Source organism: Rutidosis leptorrhynchoides, chromosome 2 (genome assembly GCF_046630445.1).
Source record: "Rutidosis leptorrhynchoides isolate AG116_Rl617_1_P2 chromosome 2, CSIRO_AGI_Rlap_v1, whole genome shotgun sequence".
In the NCBI taxonomy this organism is placed as follows: Eukaryota; Viridiplantae; Streptophyta; class Magnoliopsida; order Asterales; family Asteraceae; genus Rutidosis; species Rutidosis leptorrhynchoides.
In genome coordinates this window covers 405,908,481-405,924,973 of record NC_092334.1, presented here as the reverse complement: position 1 = coordinate 405,924,973, position 16,493 = coordinate 405,908,481, and positions in this window count along the sequence as shown.

The following is a 16,493-nucleotide window of genomic DNA, read 5'->3' as shown; positions in this document are numbered from 1 at the left end:
CTACTAAATCATTGGAGACAATAAGAAGGTGATCCCTTCCATCTACCATATTTCCCTCTTGGAGATGAACCTGAAGCACTTACCGGCGAACCTATCTGAAACACCATTTTCAGCCTCATTTCCAGGGTAGCTCGTCATGATTATATTCTATCCACAATTCTAAACCTTATTCATCCGCATGTTCCAACCGCCGATCATCCCGGAGTAATAGAAGAAGTTAACAAAATTCGTGCTCGAGACGTAGCTTTGGAGAGTACGATGCACAACAATACCATTCGCAACAACGGAAACCACAACAACACATGCCTCAACCTCACAATCTGTACCTCAAGCATAATCATCGTTCTACATGACGTTCTACATCAATTATCTTCGTACGACATGGCGATTATGTAATCTCTAATGTTTTAGAGATTATGTATTCTAGTTCTAACGGTAAATCAAATGAGTTTAACATTATATTGACTCATTAAATCCATGATTACATCTGAAGAAAATATATATGTATATATATTTTCATAAAGATTGTAATTAAAATTCTTTTGTACAAACTGTTAATGATGAAAATATTTTAACGGGTAGGTAATACCCGAGGAATATTTAGATTTCACATTAATAAGTTACACTGTACATTCTTCGAATCTGATTCAACAATCATTTACTATCCTGCTTACAACCACCGATATACGTATTCATTCACCGCAGAATAACCATTTTCATCCGGTTTTATATTTGCATTTTGATTTATCAGAATCCAACAAGTGGTATAATGAAGAAAACATTGGACAAAAATAAAATTTGTTAGAAACAAACAAATTAACTTTGAGAAATTTTGTTAAGAATCCACGCTAACAAAATCCTAGCTAACTGTTCCTAGCTAACTATTAATTCCTTATTACATTTATTTATCGCAATTTATATTCTCGCAATTTTATTTATCGTCATTTAATTTCTGTTATTTATTTTACGCACTTTAAATATCGGGATACGTATACAAGGTTTTGACATATCATATCGACGCATCTATATATATTATTTGGAATAACCATAGACACTCTATATGTAGTAATGATTGAGTTAGCTATACATGGTTGAGGTTGATTCTATAATAGTATATATACTTTGAGTTGTGATCGAGTCTAAGACATGTATATAATGGGTCATGAATACGTATTAATTAATTCGAATATTATATATTAAACTATATATGAATTATTGAATTACTAACTGTGGACTACCAACTATGGACTACCAACATTGGATAATTAAAATGAATTAAAATATTGATTATAACATATGAAACTAAATAATTCTTCAAGTTTGCCACTTGATTTCATCTTAAACCTCGTTTGTATCTTGACGATTACAATCTGCGTTCAAACCTTTCATGATTCTTGAAAACACCTCAATCGAGAGAATGAACCAACTGCATCTCATTTACAGAAGAAAAGATTGATGCATATAGTTATACACCTGAAAACACTCGGAACCTATAATAACCCCCACTTTTCCCGTATTTATTTACCAAGTCATCCTTAGGGTTGTTATCCATTTCGACAAACGAACATTTATGCTTTCATTAAATGATCGCGTGTATTGTTAAAACCCTGAAATTTCATAAAAACCCTAAACCTAACCCTACCTATTAACTACTAAACCCAAATCTCATTTAACATGAATATTAAATCCTAACCACAATACTAAATAAATAATATAAATGATATGTCATAAATTAAAATGTGACAATATTTATAAGATTTAAACAAATAAGAATTTATATAAACTAACTAGAACCAAATCAACAAGTAATAAAAGTTAGGGACTAATAATTTAATAAAATGTAATTTAAATAAATGTTACCCTAAATTTTAATAATAATAATAATAATAACAATAATAAAAAAAATTATATAAAATGCATAATTAAATAAATAATGCCGGTTCAAAAAAAAAAATATAAATAACATGTATCAATAATAAAAATCAGCTGCATGGTTATTGAGGGGAATTAGACTTAATCCTTAATCTTTCTTATCCTAATTAAACTCAAACTAATATCCTTATATAAACCCTCATGATAATCATTAAACTCACCATCTCATAAACTGCAAATTTAATCGACTAATATCTTCCTGCTTCCCTCTATTTTTTCTGTCTGTCAACAACTTCCAGTCCAGCCTGCTATTCCCTCTTTTTGTCGACTAGATAAACCCTCAAAACACCCTCTTGCAATCGACTAAAGTACCTGCTATTCTCCTGCTGTCTTCTCCTGCAAAACAGCCCACTAAATCGCCACTAATTGCTGCTGTACCTGCTGTGTTTGTCGAGCCAAAAACAGTCCAAGAACACCCTAAGTTGCTGCTCATTCTTGCTGTTGAGCTGCTACTTCTGCGTGTTTAAACAGGCCCAAGAAACCTTTAGATTGGGTTGAATTATTGCTGTGAATTCCTGCTGTGCTGCTGCTAATTTCTGTCAAACCTAAAACAGACCCAATTGGGTCGTGATTGTGCTGTTGGATTCTGATTTCTGTTCAGCCCATAATCATCATCTTGTTCTTGAACTTAATCTTCTAAGGTATATCTAGAACCCTAGTTGATTAACCTCTTAATTTATTTTGGTTAATATAGTGATGATGTTAATATAAACTATGATTATGATTATTGTTTATCAAGATTGATTATTAAAAGGATAAGAGATTATCATTATGGGTAATAAGATTAAGTTGATGAATAATGATAATAATGGTTATGATCCAAGTTAAAAGTATCATATTAAGTATTAGTATGATCTTGATAAAGCATTATAATTATTAAAAAGTTAAGGTTATGAGTAATAATTAAACTTATGATTTTATGTAGGTGAAAAAGTAAAGTAGATTATAACTATGAGTTGTTTATGAAAAAAAAAGGGTTAGGGATAAAAGATGCATGATCATAATTGGACTAAAAAGTTATATTGTTAATGAGATTAAGTAAGTTAAATTGTAAATGGTAGACTTAAGTTATGATCACGATCTTTGTTATGGGGTTGATTAATAGATAAAGATATGAACAAGTAATATATTTATGTATGGATATAACTATGATCCTGAGTTTTGGATATGAAGTATTAAAAAGAAACTAGATAACAAGGTTAATAAGATTGGGACGTTGAATATAAATTATGGTTATAACCATTGTTATGAAGAAGTTATTAGGTTATGATTTTATGTGATGATGGTTAATAATTAATGATAATGATATGCATGCATGCATACGTACGTATGTGCATGTATACACTGTATGTATATGTGTGTGTATATGTAAATATATGCATACGTGTATATGTATATGTATATATGTATGTATATGTATGTGTGAATGTATGTATGAATGTGTGTTATGTAAGTATTATATATAAGGTTAGTAAACTATAATAATAAAAGTAATAAGTATATATATGTATCACTCTTACATTAATGTATATATATATATATATATATATATATATATATATATATATATATATATATATATATATATATATATATATATATATATATATATATATATATATAACACTTACACATATGAAACATATATATCACCTAGTTATAAATATATATATGTATGAAAATAAATAAAGAATATATATGTATGTATCACATAGGTGTATATTTATATATGTAACATATAATGGTAAGTGTACATAATAGTTGATTAATTAAATAATAATACTATTATTAGTATAACCTATACACTTATCTATATAGTAACACCTAAGTACACTAAGTATATTATCATTTATATAAATATAACTTTTCTTGAAAAATGGTCACTGTTAATATATGTTGCTATATTAATAAACAAACTTTATGTCTATTAGACATTAACTAATCGAACATAATATCTCTAGGTTGAGATCTCCGTGTTCAACACTCCGATCATATAACTTGCGTGGAATATCTATCTGCTATTAAGGTGAACTTCATAGCCCCGTTTTTTTAACTATCTTTATATATTTATTTTATAACTTTGGGGTGAGACACATGCTTGCTTTTAAACTGTTTTACGCTTAGACACAAGTACCCGCAAACTGTTTAACTGTGCTGACATGATTTGATTCATGCTAAATCCCTACCATGATATCATTAATTTTTGGAATTTGGTAAGTTTAGTTATTGTGAATAGCGCTATTGAGAGTGACGTCTCTAACCATTTGACCGTTGGTCTTTGGTTACATAATAATGATTACGACACTGACAGTTCAAGGTGTCCAGGGGTAACTTTGTTTACGTTTCGATATCATAACTTCAGCAATCACTTTTGATAACTAAATCTTGTGGTCTAAAACTCTATATATTAAACCTATGTTGTTCACTCAACCTTTTTGGTTGACACTTTAAGCATGTTTTGTCTCAGGTGAAGATTGCTAAAGATTATTTGCTTTTTGGACTTTGCTGCTTTTGGAGTCCGCATTTATACATTCATATTATTGCATTAAAACATTTAAATTCAATTGTAATGACATAATACTTTCCGCTGCTTTATTACATTGGTTATCAATTAAAACGTCTCATATAGAGTCGTTCTCATTTATACATACTTGTGTTGTGATATTGTGAAGTCATATTTCCCCGGCCCTATAATGGGGGTACGACAGAGTGGTATCAGATCCAGGTTGTTATAGAGAACCAGGATTGCATATTATGTGTGCCTTATGTGCTAGTTAGATGCCTTAGCAATCTATAGGACTATAACCTTTCCTGCCTTATCTGGAAGTGTAATCCTCATATCTTTGATTGCCTTACTATGCCCCCTTATATCCCTACCGTCATACCATGCCTTAGAATCTAGTTAGTACTCCTTCTCTAAGATGTCTAGTCATCACCCAGTCATCGTATTGGACACCGAAGGATCCGACACTAAAGGATCTATCTACACGCCTAATTACTCACTTGTTTCACCACCATTCTCACTAACTAACCCATAGTACCTTTTCTTATTCATTGGTGTTGCTACCTAGTGCACCATAAACTCTTCAACTAATACTATTTTTGTGTATTGAAGATCCATGGCAACTCGTGGTGCTAACACTCTTCCAAATGTCACTTTGACACCCACAATTTCAACAACTGCTTGCTGCCGCTCAAGGCAACAATAACCAAGGGAATCCACCTACATCATGTACCTACAAGGAGTTCATGAACTGTAAGCCTCCATCCTTCAATGGGAATGAGGAAGCAGTCGAGTTAACTCATTGGGTTGAAAAAGTCGAATCAATCTTTCATATCTGTAACTGTGCTGAAGCCGACAAGGTGAAGTATGCCACTCACACACTAGGTGGCCTTGCCTTGACTTGGTGGAACGCTTATGCCCAAACTGTGGGGCTAGATGCTGCTAATGCTATTCCATGGGCCGTTGTGAAAAGAATGATGACGGATAAGTTTTGCCCAAGGAATCAAATTCAAAGGCTAGAAGTGGAGTTTTGGGAATTGAAGGTCATTGGTACTAACATTGAAGCTTATACCAACAGGTTTATAGAGTTGGTTTCTCTGTGCCCGGATATGGTACCAACTGAACAAAAGAAGATTGAGCGATACATAGAAGGTCTTCCTGATGAGATTCAAGGAAACGTAATTGCTGCTAGTAAGGAGACTTTAGATGCAGTGATACTTATGTCTCAAAATTTGATGATGGCTAAGAGGAGAAAGGTCGCGGCTAATAAATAAGCGGAGGCTAAGTCTAGTGAGGGTAAGAGAAAGTTTGAACCATCTCAAGGTTCAAGCCAAGGTTCAAACAAGAAAGCTGCCGATAATTCTAGAGGTGGTTATGCTGGGACAAGACCAAAGTGTAATCGTTGTGATATACATCATTATGGGAAGTGTTTGGCTGAGTGCACTAAGTGCAAAAAGGTGGGTCATATTGCTAAGTATTGTAAATCTCCCGCTTCAAAGTCAAACGCTTTTGTTCCAACTTGCTATGGTTGTGGAGAAGCTGGACATTTCTGCAATCAGTGTCCAAAGAACCAGGATAAAACGAGAAATGCTAAAGGCCGAGCGTTTGTGATGACTGTCGAGGAGGCTCGGGATAATGAGGAAGAAGGGGAAGAGGCACAATGAAGAGTTTTTGACAACTACAAGAGTCATTTAAATTTTCATAGTATTCTTTGTGTTACCGTTTAGTACTTCTATAGTTGGAAGATTTCGTTAAGTTCTGTAATACTCTAGTTATTTTCTTTTGATGAATGATGTTATTTTCTTTTCTTTCATTTTCCATTGAATCATTCACCACGATGAAGATGCATATTGACTGAATGACATAGTAGTAACCTTATGGAGTGATAAAATTATAATTTAGAATAATATAATGACACTTGATCAACGTCATTATATTATGATAAGTCATACAGAAATCCTAATGGGTCATGATGGGAATAAGATTTGATCAACCTTAGGATCATTGTGTACATTACATACTCCTTATCACTATATTGTCAACTAAAAAATATCAACCCTAGATATTATATATCCTTTACTTGTCAATTATCCACGCCCGGTGCTGTACCTATTGCATATGTACCATACCGATTAGCTCCACCCGAAATGAAGAAATCATCCAGCCAACTCCAAGAGCTTTTGGAGAAAGGGTTCATTCGTCTTAGCTTGCCTCTGTAAGGAGCACCCGTTCTATTTGTTAAAAAGAAAGATGGTACGTTGAGGATGTGTATTGATTACCAAGGACTTAACAAGCTATCCATTAAAAATCTTTATCCCTTCCCGCTTATTGATGACCTGTTTGACCAACTGCAAGGATCAAGTATCTATTCGAAGATTGACCTTAGGTCAGGATATCAACAATTGAGAGTCGAGGAAACTGATGCTTCTAAGACTACTATCCGAACTCGTTATAGACCCTATGAGTTTCTTGTCATGCCTTTTGGTTTAACCAATACTCCTGCTGTATTCATGGATCTTATGAACCGTGTATGCAAACCTTACCTTGATAAATTCGTAACCGTTTTCATTGATGACATCTTAATCTATTCCAAGAGTGAGAAAGAGCATGAGCAACATCTGCAATTGATTCTAGAGCTCTTAAAGAAGGAACAACAGTATGCCCAGTTTTCCAAGCATGAACTTTGGCTACGAATTGTACAATTCTTTGGACATGTAGTTAATAATGAAGGAATACATGTCGATCCTATAAAAATCACCATTAATCAGAAGTTTTCAAGAACTAGTCATGGAGGAAGTCCATAAGACTAGATATTCTAATCATCTAGGCTCTTTCAGCTGAAATTTCATACAATATCAACTCTCACTCAAGTAGATCCCCACTGTAATTAAGTGTAGACTTTGCTTTAACAAAATGTTGACCGAATGATAATTTTTAGTCAACACTTCCTGTTAAATAAGGTTCATACATTTCACATCTCGAATCTTAAAAAGTGTCTTGTTGACGACATACTCGTTATTCCCTTTAATGATCTTCGCATTAATTTCACTTCATCGAAAAACCTATAGAAGTTATGGATCATGCAGTTAAACGCTTGAAACAAAGCACTATACCTATTGTTAAAGTCCGTTGAATTTTGCGAAGAGGCCCCGAGTATACCTGGGAACGTGAAGACCAAATGAGACGGTAATATCTCCATCTCTTCTCAACTGCAGATGCATCCGAGAAGTTCACCTGAAACTTCGGGACGAAGTTTAAATTAACGGGGAGGTACTATAACAACCTCCAATTTTCCCGTATTTATTTACCAAGTCATCCTTAGGGGTGTTATCCATTTCGACAAACGAACATTTATGCTTTCATTAAATGATCGCGTGTATTGTTAAAACCCTGAAATTTCATAAAAACCCTAAACCTAACCCTACCTATTAACTACTAAACCCTAATCTCATTTAATATGAATATTAAATCCTAACCACAATACTAAATAAATAATATAAATGATATGTCATAAATTAAAATGTGACAATATTTATAAGATTTAAACAAATAAGAATTTATATAAACTAACTAGAACCAAATCAACAAGTAATAAAAGTTAGGGACTAATAATTTAATAAAATGTAATTTAAATAAATGTTACCCTAAATTTTAATAATAATAATAATAATAATAATAATAACAATAACAATAATAAAAAAAATTATATAAAATGCATAATTAAATAAATAATGCCGGTTCAAAAAAATAAAAAATAAATATAAATAACATGTATCAACAATAAAAATCGGCTGCATGGTTATTGAGGGGAATTAGACTTAATCCTTAATCTTTCTTATCCTAATTAAACTCAAACTAATATCCTTATATAAACCCTCATGATAATCATTAAACTCACCATCTCATAAACTGCAAATTTAATCGACTAATATCTTCCTACTTCCCTCTATTTTTTCTGTCCGTCGACAACTTCCAGTCCAGCCTGCTATTCCCTCTTTTTGTCGACTAGATAAACCCTCAAAACACCCTCTTGTAATCGACTAAAGTACCTGCTATTCTCCTGCTGTCTTCTCCTGCAAAACAGCCCACTAAATCACCACTAATTGCTGCTGTACCTGCTGTGTTTGTCGAGCCAAAAATAGTCCAAGAACCACCCTAAGTTGCTGCTCGTTCTTGCTGTTGAGCTGCTACTTCTGCGTGTTTAAACAGGCCCAAGAAACCTTTGGATTGGGTCAAATTATTGCTGTGAATTCCTGCTGTGCTGCTGCTAATTTCTGTCAAACCTGAAACAGACCCAATTGGGTCGTGATTGTGCTGTTGGATTCTGATTTCTGTTCAGCCCATAATCATCATCTTGTTCTTGAACTTAATCTTCTAAGGTATATCTAGAACCCTAGTTGATTAACCTCTTAATTTGTTTTGGTTAATATAGTTATGATGTTAATATAAACTATGATTATGATTATTGTTTATCAAGATTGATTATTAAAAGGATAAGAGATTATCATTATGGGTAATAAGATTAAGTTGATGAATAATGATAATAATGGTTATGATCCAAGTTAAAAGTATCATATTAAGTATTAGTATGATCTTGATAAAGCATTATAATTATTAAAAAGTTAAGGTTATGAGTAATAATTAAACTTATGATTTTATGTAGGTGAAAAAGTAAAGTAGATTATAACTATGAGTTGTTTATGAAAAAAAAGGGTTAGGGATAAAAGATGCATGATCATAATTGGACTAAAAAGTTATATTGTTAATGAGATTAAGTAAGTTAAATTGTAAATGGTAGACTTAAGTTATGATCATGATCTTTGTTATGGGATTGATTAATAGATAAAGATATGAACAAGTAATATATTTATGTATGGATATAACTATGATCCCGAGTTTTGGATATGAAGTATTAAAAAGAAACTAGATAACAAGGTTAATAAGATTGGGACGTTGAATATAAATTATGGTTATAACCATTGTTATGAAGAAGTTATTAGGTTATGATTTTATGTGATGATGGTTAATAATTAATGATAATGATATGCATGCATGCATGCATACGTACGTATGTGCATGTATACACTGTATGTATATGTGTGTGTGTATATGTAAATATATGCATACGTGTATATGTATGTGTATATATGTATGTATATGTATGTGTGAATGTATGTATGAATGTGTGTTATGTAAGTATTATATATAAGGTTAGTAAACTATAATAATAAAAGTAATAAGTATATATATGTATCACTCTTACATTAATGTATATATATATATATATATATATATATATATATATATATATATATATATATATATATATATATATAACACTTACACATATTAAACATATATATCACCTAGTTATAAATATATATATGTATGAAAATAAATAAAGAATATATATGTATGTATCACATAGGTGTATATTTATATATGTAACATATAATGGTAAGTGTACATAATAGTTGATTAATTAAATAATAATACTATTATTAGTATAACCTATACACTTATCTATATAGTAACACCTAAGTACACTAAGTATATTATCATTTATATAAATATAACTTTTCATGAAAAATGGTCACTGTTAATATATGTTGCTATATTAATAAACAAACTTTATGTCTATTAGACATTAACTAATCGAACATAATATCTCTAGGTTGAGATCTCCGTGTTCAACACTCCGATCATATAACTTGTGTGGAATATCTATCTGCTATTAAGGTGAACTTCATAGCCCCGTTTTTTAACTATCTTTATATATTTATTTTATAACTTTGGGGTGAGACACATGCTTGCTTTTAAACTGTTTTACGCTTAGACACAAGTACCCGCAAACTGTTTAACTGTGCTGACATGCTTTGATTCATGCTAAATCCCTACCATGATATCGTTAATTATTGGAATTTGGTAAGCTTAGTTATTGTGAATAGCGCTATTGAGAGTGACGTCTCTAACCATTTGACCGTTGGTCTTTGGTTACATAATAATGATTACGACACTGGCAGTTCAAGGTGTCCAGGGGTAACTTTGTTTACGTTTCGATATCATAACTTCAGCAATCACTTTTGATAACTAAATCTTGTGGTCTAAAACTCTATATATTAAACCTATGTTGTTCACTCAACCTTTTTGGTTGACACTTTAAGCATGTTTTGTCTCAGGTGAAGATTGCTAAAGATTATTTGCTTTTTGGACTTTGCTGCTTTTGGAGTCCGCATTTATAAATTCATATTATTGCATTAAAACATTTAAATTCAATTGTAATGACATAATACTTTCCACTGCTTTATTACATTGGTTATCAATTAAAACGTCTCATATAGAGTCGTTCTCGTTTATACATACTTGTGTTGTGATATTGTGAAGTCATATTTCCCCGGCCCTATAATAGGGGTACGACAGAACCTGAGTAAATGTTTAAACATGTATCTATGCTAGCTCATTTGGCGTTGTTATTACTGAAAATAATTTTACAATCCCTCTCCAAATTAGCCAATTTTGTCACAGCTCCAGCAAGAAAACTTTGACTTTTCCTCCAGAGTAACTCTATTATAACCCTGATATATACGATTACCCTTTTCATCATTATTACCAGAGAACCGTTTATATTCCACCATATTAGCAGTAAACATACCAGCAACTTCATTATTCGTTGACTTAAGTCTCTCCGAAGAACTATTACATTTGTTCATTAAAACCTTATCATATACCTACCTACATCTTGTAACGAGAATAGCCATACCAATTACAGAGAATTGGCAACCAGTATTTGAATCTCACAACATTCTACATCAAAAGTTATATGTATACATATAATAATTATCTCTTAGAATTATGATCTTTCAATCTGAATTTCTGAAAAGCGCTTTAGCCTATGAATCAGTTTTCTAAGTTTTGAAAAAGCTGATGAAGTAGTGAAAACTGAAGACTGCCTTGACAGTCAAAAGTTGATGATTAAGAATGGAGTGATGAAAACACTCAATGAAAAAAAAAAAATTTATACTGGAAAAATGGATTGAGCAAACCATGAAGGAGATTCTGAACAAATCACAAGGACTAAACTTGTACATAAAGAATCTTGATGATTCTATTTCTGATGAAATCTTTAGCGAATACCTTACTCCTTAACCGCTCTAAATCATCGTGAATGAATTTCTTCATCACAATTTGATTCTGAAATTCTAACATATCATCGTATCTTTCATTATAAATATTCTCGATATTTCTAAAAATATTTTCATAACTATTCTTATCTGAAATCATTTATCTCTTCGCGATGTCGATGTTACATCAGAAAGGAAACTGTTTTAGTTTCTAAATTCTGAAATCTTCAAGTTTAAAGTATGAATGTTTTTGAAGTAGTGTTGGGAACTAAAGCATGAGTTAGTATAATATAATGACACTTGATCAATATGATTATATTACAGTAAGTCATGCTGAGTTTCTAATGGAACGTGATGATTCACAGACCAAAACGTTATCATGTGCCATGTTACACGACTCTTGTATTCTACTTAACCTCTAAATATATCAAGAAAATAATTTTCTCGATGATTCGGTCTTTTTCAAGGTATTCTGGTAATTTGACGAATCAAATCGTGCTATTACGTTCTTTCTTGTTTAGAACATTAAGTTCATTCGAAACTCCATACTTACGAATTCTGGACCATTACTCGCTTTAATAGAGGTCGAGAAGAGAATAACAAGGCAAAGAGCTCCAAAATATAAGAGAAAATATAAAGCCCAATAACAACACAGAGGTTACAAACCGTGGATATTAATACGAATAGCAATATAAAGACACGGTAGAATTAAGAATAGTATTACCCCAAGATAATAGTAGAAGTAAACAGATTTTTCTGGTGGAAGATTGAAAAGAAGGATGACAAAAATGATAATTAGGAAAATATCAAGGATTAGAACGGGATTAAGCATTTTCACAATCTTTTGGATGTATGAACTAAGAAAGAAAGTATAGGAATGGTGAGAATAATGGAACGGAAGAGTTTAATTTATAATGGAAATATCAGACAGAGTAATCGAGACAGATCACCATATTTAATTATAGAGATCTTAATTTCCTTACTCGCCGAAGAATCAAATCTTTTAGATTTTGAAGATTTTTTTTAAATTCCTTGAACTCCGAAAATCAACCATATCTACGTCAAAATATATGACGAAACTTTATTTTCTCATTTCACTCTTTTATGATAGCTTCACTCGTACTCTTCACAAAATCAAATTGTTTTGTCTATATTACTCGATGATGATAAAACACTAATTTTCAGCTCGTAGGCGTCATGAAAACATACTTATTGTCAGCCATTACCATCCTAATCAAATTTTGGGACGGAATTTCTTTAACGGGTAGGTACTGTGACGACCCGAAAATTTCTGAACAAATTTAAACTTAATCTTTATATGATTCCGACAAGATAAGCAAAGTCTGTAATGTTGAAATATCAAAAACTTTGAACTATGTTCATATAATCAATTACCCTTTGACTATGCTTGACAATTCATGAACATTTATGTGTATAAATATGTATATATAAGATCTAGTTATATTAATTGAAAATGTTAACAAAGTATTAGATGTATAATACTTTACATGAACGTATTTGTTTCAATATATATTTAATATAATTATAGAAGGAATTAAAAGATAATATCAAATGATTGAATTATCAGATACAATGTGATTATTATTACGAGTCTCTGTTATGTGGTCCACTATGATTTAAGAAATCTGTTCTTTTTAACAATATTCGGAAAATGGTAAAGTGATTTACATGAAAGAACGAAAGTGTCAATTAACGAGAACCAGATAAATGTTAGTGGAGATTCCTGCATGAGTTTCAATGCATGCTTTACAATGATTGTCTCGTATCTCTTGATAAGTTAATATTCAAACTAAAATAAACGGTGATCCGAAAATGAGTTCTATAAATTTTAGGCTTATTAAACATGTATTTAGGAACTATTTGATAAGTTTTAACACTTTTTATATTTCACCCATAAATGAGAGGGACAGTTGATGTAATTTTTATTTAACAAATTAATGATCAAATTTTATACCATAATGACTGAAATAAATAAAGGAATTTAATTTAAAAGTTTGGGATTTTTTCGAAGACTTTTATCCGCCACTAATTTCAAATAGTGCATGATACAGAGTTCGTGAGAAGTGTCGGCAGTATAGAATTAAGCAAATGTCACGAGATTTAAATTATAACTATGCTTCACTGTTTGCTTTTGACTTCCTTACAATTATCAAATCTCATCTTATATATTAGATACACATATACATAGGTGACATTCATATAACCACCCAATGAGTCACCATATTTAATCTTCTCCTTCATCTACTTAGCAACTCATGAACCCAAATAAACTGGTACCAAGCTCACAGTCACCATCCTCACCGCCACCATCTCTATCACTCTCCCTCTCTTGTCTTGTTAGAAAACCATCATGAATCACCACCATAACCGATGAGCAATCATCACCTTTCACCATCTTTCTTTAAATATCAACTTACTCTAGTTTGATTAATAATCAAAACCAAAACCATCTTTAGTTCTAGCTAACTCGAGTTGAACCAATGCCAAAACTCGAACCAAACGAACAAACCCATTTACAAATTTCGTTTCTGTTTTGATTCAAGAGTAAACCATGGCCATCGTCACCAACACCTTCCACCACCTATCACAACAACCGGCCACTCTCCATCACCACCACTACACCACCATGAACACCCCCATTATCTGTTTCTACTTCCTATCAACTCGAATAACTGCTGCTGCTGTGACTCTCTTGTTTCTCTGTAAACCATCGTGAAAACACCACTACAAACTCGTCATTTGTTTCTGTTTTTTTTACCCAACATCGAAACCACCAAATAACTACCATATTCAACCTTAAACCCACCATAAAAGCACGTTGAACATCCATTTATAACTGCTACAGCTGCTGCTATTTACAGTCTTATATTTCTGTTTCTGAGCAACCATACATCACTACCAAAACCGTCATAATCACCATTATCACTCTCGCATTTCTTGTTTCTTCTTGCACCTGTAAATATTACCACAAAACCGAATGCTTCGCCTTGTAATCCAACATACACCCAAACATGAGGAAGATGAAAGAAAATAAATATAGTGCTCAATAGAGAAGACGATGAATAGTATCGTTTGAAATTTTTTAAAACAGCGAATATAATGTTAATGATGACACAATGGTGACAACGATGATGTGTGATGATGGCGATAAGGATAGTGATACAAACTGAAGACCCCACCCCTTTATTCCTGTCGATTTACTTAAACTAACAAAGCTTTAATCGTTTCTATTTTTAAAAGCCCAAACCAACTAACCATTAATTAGGTTGATCATATTGGACTGTTGAAACACTGGGCATGTTCAATAGACTTGGGCTGAGCTCTTGTTGGTGTTATTAAGCAGAGACCCAACCAAATTACTAATGATGATAATTATAGTCGGACGATGATGATTATGATACATGGTAAACAAGATGATGATAGCGAAGTAGTTGATAATCGTATAGTGATGGTGACAATCTTGAGATGATGACTCTATGATGATAATGATGGCACGAAGAAGGTGATGAAACGAAAGATCGAGAGTTGGGATGATGATGGTGTATGATGTCGAGGTGATGAAGACGACATGGTACATGTTAATTAGATGTTGGTGAAACCGTGAGATGATGTCGATGATGTGAATATGATGATAAGAATGATGATGGTATTATGATCGTGAAGAATGATTGACGAGATGATAATTAGGTTATGATATAGATGATGATAACATACATTTCTTATATGTTATAAAAATATACACGCGAATTATAACAGGAATGTATTGGGCGGAGGAGTGGTTTGGAAGGGAGTTGGTTAAGCGAGAGGTCATGGGTTCGAATCTAGGCAGTGGTGTTTAATATTTTTTAAAAGCTTGATACTCTATGGTAGTATTTTCATTATTATTATTATTACTAGTATTTTTATTATTATTGGTATAATTATTATTATTATTAGTATTATTAATATAAGTATTATTATCATTATTAATAGAAAAATTATCATTTTTATTGAAAGTAACATTATTATTAAAATTATCATTTTTATTAAAATTATCATTAGGATTATTATTATTATTATTATTATTATTATTATTATTATTATTATTATTATTATTATTATTATTATTATTATTATTATTATTATTATTATTATTACCATTATTATTATTATTATCATTATTTTCAACATTATTATTATTATCATGAATATAAAAATATAAAGATTTTGGATACAAATATTATTATGAAAATGATTAAAATTACAATTAAGTTAAAATTTAATGAATTACTAATATTATTATCATTATTATATTATTATAATAATAACAAATAAATATTATTTATATAAATAACTATATTCATTATATATAACATATCTATATAATATTAAATACTATTTTTTTAAATAAATGGTTATTATTATATAATATGGATTAAGTTATATATATATAATATATATTTTAATATAATCATATATATATATATATATATATATATATATATATATATATATATATTAATTTTCATACATTATATGATACTTTTGAACATTAATATATAGTAATTATCATAAATATAAATAACATACATTATATTAAACGCCTTAATATCAATCTAATATATATATATATATATATATATATATATATATATATATATATATATATATATATTAAGTATTTGTTTAAAATATATAAAATAAATATAATTAAATTATTTATTAATTTAACATATAAATTAATTGTTTAAATATTATTATATGTTTTAATATATATAACTGATATAGGTTCGTGAATCCAAGGCCAACCCTGCAATGTTCAGTTCCGTCGTATGAATATTTTTGCTACAAAATATTGTAGAGTGAGTTTCATTACTCCCTTTTTATATATATTTTTGGGACTGAGAATACATGCGCTGATTTTATTAATGTTTTAC